The sequence below is a fragment of the Lissotriton vulgaris genome, chromosome 3_1, assembly GCF_964263255.1.
Source record: "Lissotriton vulgaris chromosome 3_1, aLisVul1.2, whole genome shotgun sequence".
In the NCBI taxonomy this organism is placed as follows: domain Eukaryota; kingdom Metazoa; phylum Chordata; class Amphibia; order Caudata; family Salamandridae; genus Lissotriton; species Lissotriton vulgaris.
The window spans coordinates 1,344,842,915-1,344,853,863 of record NC_141689.1 but is presented as its reverse complement, the minus strand read 5'-3'; the positions used below and the strand labels follow the sequence as shown (position 1 = coordinate 1,344,853,863).

At 44.0% G+C, this 10,949-nt stretch overlaps 3 pseudogenes; all 3 read right to left on the bottom strand.

The window, feature by feature from the left end:
* Positions 1-717: 717 nt before the first annotated feature.
* On the bottom strand, positions 718-835 carry LOC147727863 (5S ribosomal RNA; annotated as a pseudogene).
* Positions 836-3,407: 2,572 nt separating this feature from the next.
* Positions 3,408-3,526, bottom strand: LOC147727862 (5S ribosomal RNA; annotated as a pseudogene).
* A 977-nt stretch (positions 3,527-4,503) lies between these two features.
* LOC147727861 (5S ribosomal RNA) lies at positions 4,504-4,622 on the bottom strand (annotated as a pseudogene).
* Between the last annotated feature and the right edge of the window lie 6,327 nt (positions 4,623-10,949).

Below are 10,949 nucleotides of genomic sequence, written 5' to 3'. Positions count from 1 at the left end.
AGTGTTCTTTTTAGGGAATCGCAAATCACCACCAACTTGAAGTTGGTGGTAATTTGCGATTCCTTACAGCAATATCGCAATTTGCGATGGCTACTAGAATAGCATTTAGGGAAACGCAAATTGCGATTCTCTAAATGCATGCGCAAAATAGGGAATCACAAATTTTGCGAATCCTTATTTTGCGGGTAGGTTTTTCTTTCCTACATTGCACACAGCTAAATTGCGATTGCAAATCCTGAAATTCTGTGAATGTAAGCATTTGCGATTGCAATTTAGCTTGATACATCTGGCCCTTGGTATTCACATTTGGTCTCCCATCTAGGTACTAACCAGGCCTAACCCTGCTAAACTTATGAGATCAGGTGCTTTCAGGGTTGTATGGCTGTAGGAATGGAATTTGCTGTCTTTTGGGGCCTTAACTTTTTTCATTCATTTTCAGTGCTGACGATAGCAAGCCCGACATAACACCCATATCACCTAAAGCAACAAAAAAAAAAGATGAAAAGCCTACAGTACCTGGTATTACAAGGCAGTCTCTAAACTAGGTACTAACGAGACCCAGCACTGCTTAACTTCTGAGATTAGTTGCTTTCAGGGTGGTATGGCCATAGGCATGAAGTGCACTGACGTTTGGGGTATTTTTTCCGTCGACTTCAGCGCTTGCCATAGCAAATCAGACATGCCACCCACTTCACGTAAAGCAAAAAAAAGAACTAAAGCCTACAGCACCTGGTATTCGCAGGCCATCCACAATCGAGGTACTAACCAGGCCTAACCCTGCTTAACTTCTGAGATCAGACGAGATCAGGTACTTTCAGTTTTTTTGGCCGTAGACATGAAGCTCACTGATGTTCGGGGGTCTTTGCATTTTTCATTTGACCTCAATGCTCGCCATAGCAAGCCAAACATGCTAACCACTTCACCTAAATCAAAAAAATAAGATAAAAAGCTTACAGTTCCTGGTATTCCCAGGCAATCTCCCATCCAGGCTGCAACGGGGCTAAACCCTACGTAACTTCCTAGATCAGATGCTTTCAGGGTAGTTTAACCATAGGCATGAAGTGCACTGATGTTTGGGGTATTAGCTTTTTTTATTCGACTACAGTGCTGGGAATAGCAAGTCAGAGATGCCACCCACTTTACCTAAAGTAAAACAAAAAGAACAAAATTCTACAGCACCTGGTATTCCTAGGTGGTCTCCCATCCAGGTAATACCCAGGCCAGACATTGCTTAACTTGTGAGATAAGACTAGATCAGGAGCTTTCAGAGTGGGATGGTCTTGTTCGACTTTAGTGCTGTCCATAGCAAGTCAGAGATCCCACCCACTTCACCTAAAGTAAAAAATAAATAAAAAGATGAAAACTCTAAACACCAGGTACTGCAAGGCTGCCTCACATTCAGGCACTAACTAGGCTCAACTTCTAAGATCAGACAAGATCAGATGCTTTCATGGTGATGTGTTTTACAAAAAGACAATTGTTCATACGCAGCCAATTGGTCCTAAAAAGGATCTATTATTCTCAAGAAGTTTAAAAAAATTAGCCTGTGGTATATGGCACTTTACTAGATAAATATAGGAAGGAACACAAGTGGACATTGAAAGAGCTTTTCATTTATTTGACAATATGACTATTTTGATAACAAGTGGATTATAGATTCAGTGCTCACAAAAAAGTGAAAAGGGGCAAGATGTGGTGAGTGAAGGAAATATTTAAAAACATATACATCGCATTGACAACATAAGCAAAACTCCTTGGTACAGATTTTTAAGAAATAGAGAAATTTGGTTGTAAAAGAGGTCCACGGCGTTTCGATCTCAGAATTTTGAGATCTTCATCAGGACAGTGTTGTAAGCATGTAGTATTTAGCGTACCTGTAGGTGGCGCATATAGTCCTGGGCAGACACGGCAGTGGGATAAATCAGTGCCTGAGAGGGGCAAGTCTGAGGGTGTCAATAAGGAACTACAATGATTTGGTCCTGGGGCTCCGGGGGCCAAGGCTTGAGAAGGTAGGAGTCCCGATATAGTCGGTCAAGCCCCTGTGTGTATAGGAATTCTTACTCTGCTGAGTCGGTGAATGCTCCGCAACGTCGGTGTTTATAAATTCCAACTTATTACTTGGTTGAGCACAAACAAGGGTAGCCGCTCTGTCTGTCTTCGGTAGGACGTACTACCCCATGGAAAGCCCCTGTGTGATTAGTTATTCCTACACCACGGAGTAGGTTGTTACACCATGAAGTCGGTGTTTACAAATTCTAATTAGAAAGTACTGCATTAGTTGGTCGAGCACAGACACGGGCAGCCGCTCCGTCTGTCTGACGTCCTACCAGTGCTGGGATTAGCAAGTCAGAGATGCCACCCACTTCACCTAAAGCAAAAAAAGAACAAAAGCCTACAGCACCTGGTATTCTCAGGCGGTCTCCTGTCTAGGTAATAACCTAGTCCGACATTGCTTAACTTGTGAGATAAGACTAGATCATGGACTTTCAGGGTGGGATGGCCTCAGGCATGATGTCCACTGACATTTGAAGTCTTAGCTTTATTCGTTTGACTTCAGTGCTGCCCATAGCAAGTCAGAGATCCCACCCACTTCACCTAAAGCAAAAACAAATTAAAAAGATAAAAAGCCTACACACCGGGTACACCAAGGCTGTCTCACATTTAGGTACTAACTAGGCTCAACTTCTAAGATAAGACACGATCCGATGCTTTCATGGTGATATGGTGCTAGGCATGAAGTGCACTGATGTTTGGGCAGGAGCAGCCACTGGTACTGTGAAGTGGTGGGGCAGGGAGAAGGGGGTAACACAAAGAAAGGCACATAAAAAATAAATAAAACGACACTTACTTTTCTTCGATGGCCTCCACCTTCCTGCCGATCCTCACGTTCATGTCAGGAACCTGGTGCACACTGCTTAGGCTCCCAGATCCAAATCCCAGCGCTGCTCACATGCTGGGAATAGCATTCCCAGCATGTGAGCGCCTCAGGCATTGGTCTGAGTGCCTCAGTTTGCCTCTCAGATGTGGACTGGGAGCCAGTGGTGGTTTCTCCTTCCAGCTGTAGAACACAGCTTGGTGGAGAAGGACTAAGTGCGCATAACGGCTTTGTCTGCCCTCTGGGGCTGGCCAAAACCCTCAAGCGCATTTAGCAGTGCCCACCACTCCACTCCCCTCCCTCGTCCTGCGGCTGCAGCATCACTGTGGCTGTTCATGCCCCTCCCTCGGTTCAGCTGGCAGGACGCAAAATAAAATGATATAAAAAAGCTTTATTATCATTTTATTTGTCCTTGTCTCTGCTGGCTTTCATGGTGGAGGATCCGCCCCAGGTTTGTGGTCTTGGCTTTTTTTAATTCATCTACAGTGCTGGCTATAGCAAGTCAGACATGCCACCCAAAAGGGAGATGAAAAGCCTACAACACCTGGTGTTCCCATGCGGTCTCCCATCCTGGTACTAACGAGGCCCAATGCTGCTTAACTTCTGAGATCAGATGCAATCCGGTGCTTTCAGAGTAGCATGGCCATAGCCTTGAAGGACAATGACGTTTGGGGTCTTAGCATTTTCATTGGACTTCAGTGCTTGACATAGCAAGTCAGACATGACACCCACGTCACCTAAATCCCCCCAAAAAAGATGAAAAGCCTACAGCACCTGCAATTTCCAGCCTGTCTCCCTTCCAGGTACTAACTAGGTTAAACCTTGCATAACATCCTAGATCAGATGCTTTCAGGGTAGTTTCGCCATTGGCATGAAGGGCACTGACATTTGGGGTATATTAGCTTTCTTCCTTCGACTACTGAGCTGGCCATAACAAGCCAGAGATGCCACCCACTTCTCCTAAAGCAAAAACAAAAAGAACAATAGCATACGGCACCTGGTATTCCCAGGCAAACACCCATCCAGGTAATAACCAGGCATGACATTGATTAACTTCTGAGATAAGACTAGATCAGGGATTTTCAGGGTGGTATTGCCTTAGGCATAACGTCCACTGACGTTTAAGGCCAAAGCTTTTATCGTTCGACTTCAGTGCTGACCATATCAAGTCAAAGATGCCACACACATCACCTAAAACAAAAACAAATAAAGATGAAAAGCCTACAGCACCTGGTATTCTTAGATGGTGCCCAATCCAGGTACTAACTAGGCCCAACCCTGCTTAACTTTTGAGATCAAAGTGTGTATGGCCATAGGTATGAAGTGCACTGACGTTTGAGGACTTAGCTTTTTTCTTCGACTTGTGTTGACCATAGCAAGTCAAATATGCCACATACATCACCTAAATCAAAAACAAGAAAAGATGAACAATCTACAGCACCTGGTAATCCCAGGCAATCTACCATCAAGGTACTAACCAGGCTCGACCTTGCTTACCTTTTGAGACCAGGCGCTTTCAAGGTGATAAACTGATGTTGGGTCTTAGGTTTTTTTCATTGGACTTCAGTGCTGGCCATAGCAAGTCAGACATACCACCCACTTCACCTAAAGCACAAAAAAAGATGAAAAGCCTACAGCACCTGGTATTCCGAGGCAGTCTCCCATTCAAGTACTAGCCAGGCACGACCCTGCTTAACTTCTGAGATTCAACGACATTGGGTGCTTTCAGTGTGGTATGGCCGTAGGCATAAAGGGCAATGACGTTTGGGGTCACATCTTTCTCTTTCAACTTTTTTCCTGGCTATAGCAAGTCATAAATGCTACCTACTTCACCTAAAGCAAACAAAAAAGATAAAAAGCCTACACCATGTGAAACTCCCAGGCAGTCTCCCAACAAGGTACTACCCATACCCGACACTGCTTACATTTTGAGATCAGAAGAGATCAGGTGCTTTCAGGTGTGTATGGCCATAGCCATGAATTGTATGGGCGTTTAGGGTCTTACCTTTTTTAAATCGACTTCGGTGCTGAACATAGCCAGTCAAATATGCCACCCACATCACCAAAAGGAAAAATACAAAAAGATGAAAAATCTACAGCTCCTGGTATTGCCAGGCAGTCTACCATCAAGGCACTAACCAGGCCTGATACTGCTTAGCATCTGAGACCAGGTGAGATCAGGTACTTTCAGAGTCGTATGGTCATAGGCATGAAGTGCACTAACTGTTAGGGTCTTTGCTTTTTCATTCAACATCAGTGCTGACCATAGCAATTCAGACATGCCACCTACTTCACCTAAAGCTAAAAAAAGGTGAAAAGACTACACAACCTGGTATTCCCAGGCAGTCTTCCATTCAGGTACTAACCAGGCAAGACCTTGCTTAATTTTTGAGATCTGGTGCTTTCAGGGTGGTATTGTGTAGTGAAGGAATGATGGTTCACTTCCATGTTGATTGCTTAAGTAGAGTTATTAGGTAAGATGGAAATAAGAGAGCCCCACCAGGAGCAGCCTTCCTGCTGCTCAGCCCATCCACCAACTGACTCTCACAATCACCAACATTCTCTAATCACTGTCACACTGGCTGAGCAGCAGGTATAACATATCACCTTTCTTTATATTACTTACAAAAGAACACTAAATGGAATGGCAATGAAGTATGATGCAAGCAAAGGATGACATAGGAGCAATAGCATGCAACAGGATGATATCAGAACCATTGCCACAAATAAGCAACATAGCAACAATTTGAAAGTCAGCATGAAGAGAAAAGGTGGAAGATTTCATGCACAAGAAATAAATTAGAGAGAGAGGAAAAGGGAACACAAGTGCTAACAGCAGGTATAACATATGACTGTAGGTATGAAATAAGCTGATGTTTGGGGTCTTAGCTTTTTTTCAGTTGATTTCAGTGCTGAACATAGCAAGTCAGACATCCCACCCAGTTAACCCAAAGAAAAAAAAAGATGAAAAGAAAAACCATCTGGTATTCCCAGGCGGTCTCCCATCCAGCTACTAACCAGGCCTGACGCTGCTTAATTTCTGAGATCAGGTGCTTCAGTGTGGTATAGTTGTAGGCATGAAGTGCACTGACTTTTGGTGTCTTACCTTTTGTCCTATACTTCAGTGCTTGTCACAAAAGTCAGACATGCCACCCACTACACCTAAAGCAAAAAAAAGATGAAATGCCTACAGCACCTGGTATTCCTAGGCAATCTCCCATCCAGGCACTAACCAGGACCAATGCTCATTAACTTCTAAAATCAGATGCTTTCAGGTTGGTATGTTGTAGGCATGAAGTGTACTGACATTTGAGGTCTTAGCCTTCTTCATTCGACTTCATTGCTGGCCATAGCAAGTCAGACATGCCACCCACTTCACGTAAATAAAAAAAAAAGAAGAAAAGACTGCAGCACCTGCCATTCCCAGGTGGCCTCCATTACTAACCAGGGCCGACCCTGCTTAATTTCTGAGCTAGGTGCTTTCAGAGTGGTATGGCCTGTAGGCAAGGGGTTCACTGAAGTTTGGGGTCCTGGCATTTTTCATTTAACTTCAGTGCTGGCAGTAGCAAGTCAGACTTTCCACCCAATTCAACCTAAATTTAAAAAAAAGATGGTAAGCCAGCAGCACCAGGCATGCCAAGTCGGTCCCCATCCAGGTACTAATCAGGTTTGACCCTGCTTAATTACTGAGATCAAACAAGATCAGGTGCTTTAAGGGTGGTATGGCCATAGGTAGAAAGTGCACTGATGTTTGTGGTGTTAGATTTTTTCATTCAACTACAGTGCTGGCCATAGCAAGTTAGAGATGCCACCCACTTCACCAAATGCAAAAGAAAAGATGAAAAGCCTACAGCACCTGATATTCCCAGGCAGTCTCCCATCCAAGTACTCACCAGGCACAACCCTGCTTAACTTCTGAGATCAGATGCTTTCAGGGTGGTATGGGTGTGGCATAAACTGCACTGAGTTTAGGTTTCTAGTTTTTTCCATTCAACTTCAGTGCTGGCCACAGCACCCAGACTTTCTATCCACTTCACCTAAGCAAGAAAAGAAAAGATGAAAAGCCTACAGCACCTGGTATTCCAATGTGGTCTCCCATACATGTACTAACCAGTCTCTATACTGCTTAATTTTGGAGATCAGACAAGATCAGGCGCTTTCAGGGTGGTATGGCCGTAGGAATGAAGTCACCTGACGTGTGAGGTCTTAGCTTTTTTCATTCTACTTCAGTGCTGGCCATAGCAAGCCAGACTTGCCACCCACTTCGCCAAAAGCAAACCTACAGCACATGGTATTCCCTGGCGATCTCTCATCCAGTTATAAAGCAGACCCGACCGTGCTTAACTTTTGAGATCATACTATTAAAGTGTAGTATTACCGTAGGTATGTAGTTCACTGATGTTTTGGGTCTTAGTTTTTTTGATTCAACTTCAGTGCTGGCCATAGATAGTCAGACATGCCACATACCATTTGAATTTATTTATTAACTGTACAATTAATTAAAATCATTACAGTAAAAACCATAAAAACAAGCAGGTAAAAGAATGGTCACAGTAAAAGTATAGAGGCATCAGATAAAATGTGGTTGATGTACCATCCCCCCTCCCCACGGCGCCCACTAGATCAGCCAGTGCCGGTGGTCATTGACATGAGTCCTTCCACAAAGGTTCTGAGGCACATGCGTGAAACTTGGTAATTTCTACTTCAGCAATCTGTAGGCCAATCTCCTTGGCGCTTCTATTGGGAGCCATAGATATGGTGCAGTCTCAGTAGGATGGGTGAGTAGGTTCAGGGCTCTGTACTTGTTTGGGGGAAAGCTGCTTTATCCCCCTTATTGTGCCATGCTGGGCACCATGGTTGGATTGTGTTCGTTTGCGGTCTTTAAAGCAATCCTAATCTGACGAGTAAATGTCCCCAGTCTCGCTAAGGTCCTCGTGGTTGTTTTAGAAAAGCACAAGGCGGATGCTTCGCTACACGTCTTGGTTCCCTTGGTAATACAAACTGGGCGAAGAAGTCATCGGCGTTCGTTCCTAAGGGCGGGGCAGCAGCATAGGAGATGTGATCTCGATTTCCTCATGTAGGAGCACAGTCTGCAGTTTGTGAATTTCCCCTTGTGGGCCCATGCAGGGTTAAAGTTGGCGACTCCTAGTATACATAGTCTCATGGAGGGAATTTTGGTTTGGGCTTGTGGTGTCAGTGCCTCGCTTAGGTATGGTTGTGCCTTACCTACCGTATAGGAGCTGTTCAGCGGGACTAAGTGGGGACTAGAACGAAGTGATTCAAGATCCTGATCAAAAGAAATTTCGCAGACCTGTCTATTTATGGCTTTTTTCTAGGCCTTTACTGGAATTTCCGGCAATGGTATGCTCTTTTCCTCGATCTTTAATATGCTGTGCGCTTCACCTAAAGTTTAAAGAAAGATGAAAATCCTACAGCACCTGGTATTCCCAGGCGGTCTCCCATCCAAGTACGATCCAGACCTGGCCCTTCTTAACTTTTGAAATCACAAGATCAGAAGTGAGCAGGTGCTTTCAGTGTGGTATGGCCTTAGGAATTAGGTGCAATGATGTTTGGGGTCTTACATTTTTTTATTCCCCTTCAGTGCTGGCCATTTAGACAAGCTAACCACTCCACCTAAAGCAAAAAACATAACAGATGAAAAGACATTACCACCTGCTATTCCCAGGCGCTCTCCCGTCCAAGTACTAAGCAAGCCCGACCCTGCTTAATTTGTGGGATCAGGTGCTTCCAAGGTGGTTTTGAAATACGCATGACGTGCACAGACGTTTGGGCTCATAGGTGTTTTCCATTTGACTATAGAGCTGGGCATAGCAATTTAGACAAACCACCCACTTCACATAAAAAAAGATGAAACGCCTACAGCACCTGGCATTTCCAGGCTGTTTCCCATCCGTTTACTAACCAGACCCAACCGTTCCTAACTTCTGAGATCAGACAAGATGAGGTGCTTTCAGGGTGGGATTGCCATACGAAGTTCACTGACGTTTGGGGTCTTAGATTTTTTAATTTGAACTCAGTGCTGGCCATACCTAGCCAGACATGCCACCCACTTCAACTAAAGGGAATAAAAAAGGATGACAAGCCTATAGCACCTGGTATTTCCAGGTTGTCTCCCATCCAGGTACTAACCAGGCTCAATCCTTCTTAACTTGTGAGATCAGGTGCTTTAAGGATGGTGTGGTCATAGGCAAGAAGAGCATTGACGTTTGGGGTCTTAACATTTTTCATTTGACTTCTGTGCTGGCAATAGCAAGTCAGACAGCCACCCACTTCACATAAAGCAAACTAAAAAGGGGAAAAGCCTACAATACCTGGTATTCCCAGGCAAACTCGCATCCAGATACTAACCAGGTTGGACCCTGCTTTACTTAGGAGATCAGGTGAGATCAGTTTGGTATGGGTATAAGCGTGAATAACACTGATGTTTGGAATCTTAGTTTATTTCATGAGACTCATTGCTGGTCAGCAACTCAGACATGCAGTTGTGAACGTATCTAGGACCCTATTTAAAACATTCCTGATTTATGCCCTTATGTGGTTATATCAAATCATATCCTTATAAAGGCATAAGAATCATATCCATATTAAGTCATAGCCAATGCAGTCTAAATACGGCAAGGCTACTCCCATAGACTCCTAGAAAGCACAACGCGTTCTTAAACAAACCAAGCCTCCAGCAACCCGGGAATTCCCCCTGCTTCAGTTTGATTTGTCCTAGAACTCCTGGAGTCCTGAAAGAACTGCGAGTTTTTAGTGACGTCTTGTGTCCAACCTTATGTCAAACTCGGCACCTTCCAGGTATAAATATACCAAGATCTGCCTTAAGCAACACACAGTGGTTTGGAGTAGATCGGCTATCTACTTGCCAGATGCCCTGCTGATGCGAGTGCCGAAGGAAGCCAACCCTCCCACTGACGCACTGAGAGACGCTGTCTTTTCTCCTGCCGAGAAATCCAGCTCCGGTGTTTCCCTGTCACCCTTGCGGGTTACTGGGAGATCGAGTCCTGAGAGAGAGATACAAGACCTCCTTCATTCTATACCCAAGGTACAGAGCTGATTAGACCCTTAGAGAATTCTTGATTCATATTCTTGGCAAAAACTATAACTCATCTACTCCTTCCCACGCACTAGGCTTAGGTTAGGTCCACCGGGGTAGGCGTATCTTAGAAACACCAGTTGAGTACGTTTAGTCATTATTTTATCATTGTATGTATTTTATCCATTTTAAGTATCTTATGGCTTAGAAACCATATAAATGCTTTTACAGTATTATTTCATAATACTCATTTTACTGTACGCACTTTACTTTATGACAAGTATTGCAATTGTGGCAATTCACTTCTCTTGCATGAGAAAGAAGACTGCTCAATAAATAACCACTTTTATTGAAAACGCCCGTCTCTCTATTTCTCTGCACTCCTGGTGAAACTAAGCATGCACGTTTGACTGAGTGAAATAGCTATCTATTGTTTCCGCGACTCTGGAGATATTCCTTATTTCAGGGGGAACAAAGTTGTCATGTTATATGGTAGTCAGAATCTAATCCCTTCTTGTGTATTCGAGAAAGTTTCTAGTGACCTCTGAGCTAGCTGGTACACACAATTAAGTCTAACATATTCGATAGAGACCTAGTCGACCTCAGTCCGACGTCTGCACTATCGTTTATGTTATTCCAATGCGCAGAGCCTATTGGGAATATAGGAACTACACTACATGGCGCGCAACGTTTGGTAAGGCAATAATTTAACGCTAGATACTAGAGTAATGCAGTGGTGCTTTTCACACAGACCCCTTTTTTCCGTAAAAACTCCAATAGACGTCTGGAGTGGGTAAAAGGTTAATATCCGCCAAAACTTAGTAGGAAGAGATTCCTATGTATTAGTTTTTGGTTTAGTCAACGTTGAAGGATACAGTGTTCCAAAATATTGTGCACCTAATCTTTGTTTCCTTGAAACTTGCTCTGCAAACTTTCATTAAAAAATGTCAACTAACGGCGACAACAACGCAACCAGTGGAGCTGCAGTAGATGCGAATCAACCGGGTTCAGACGTTA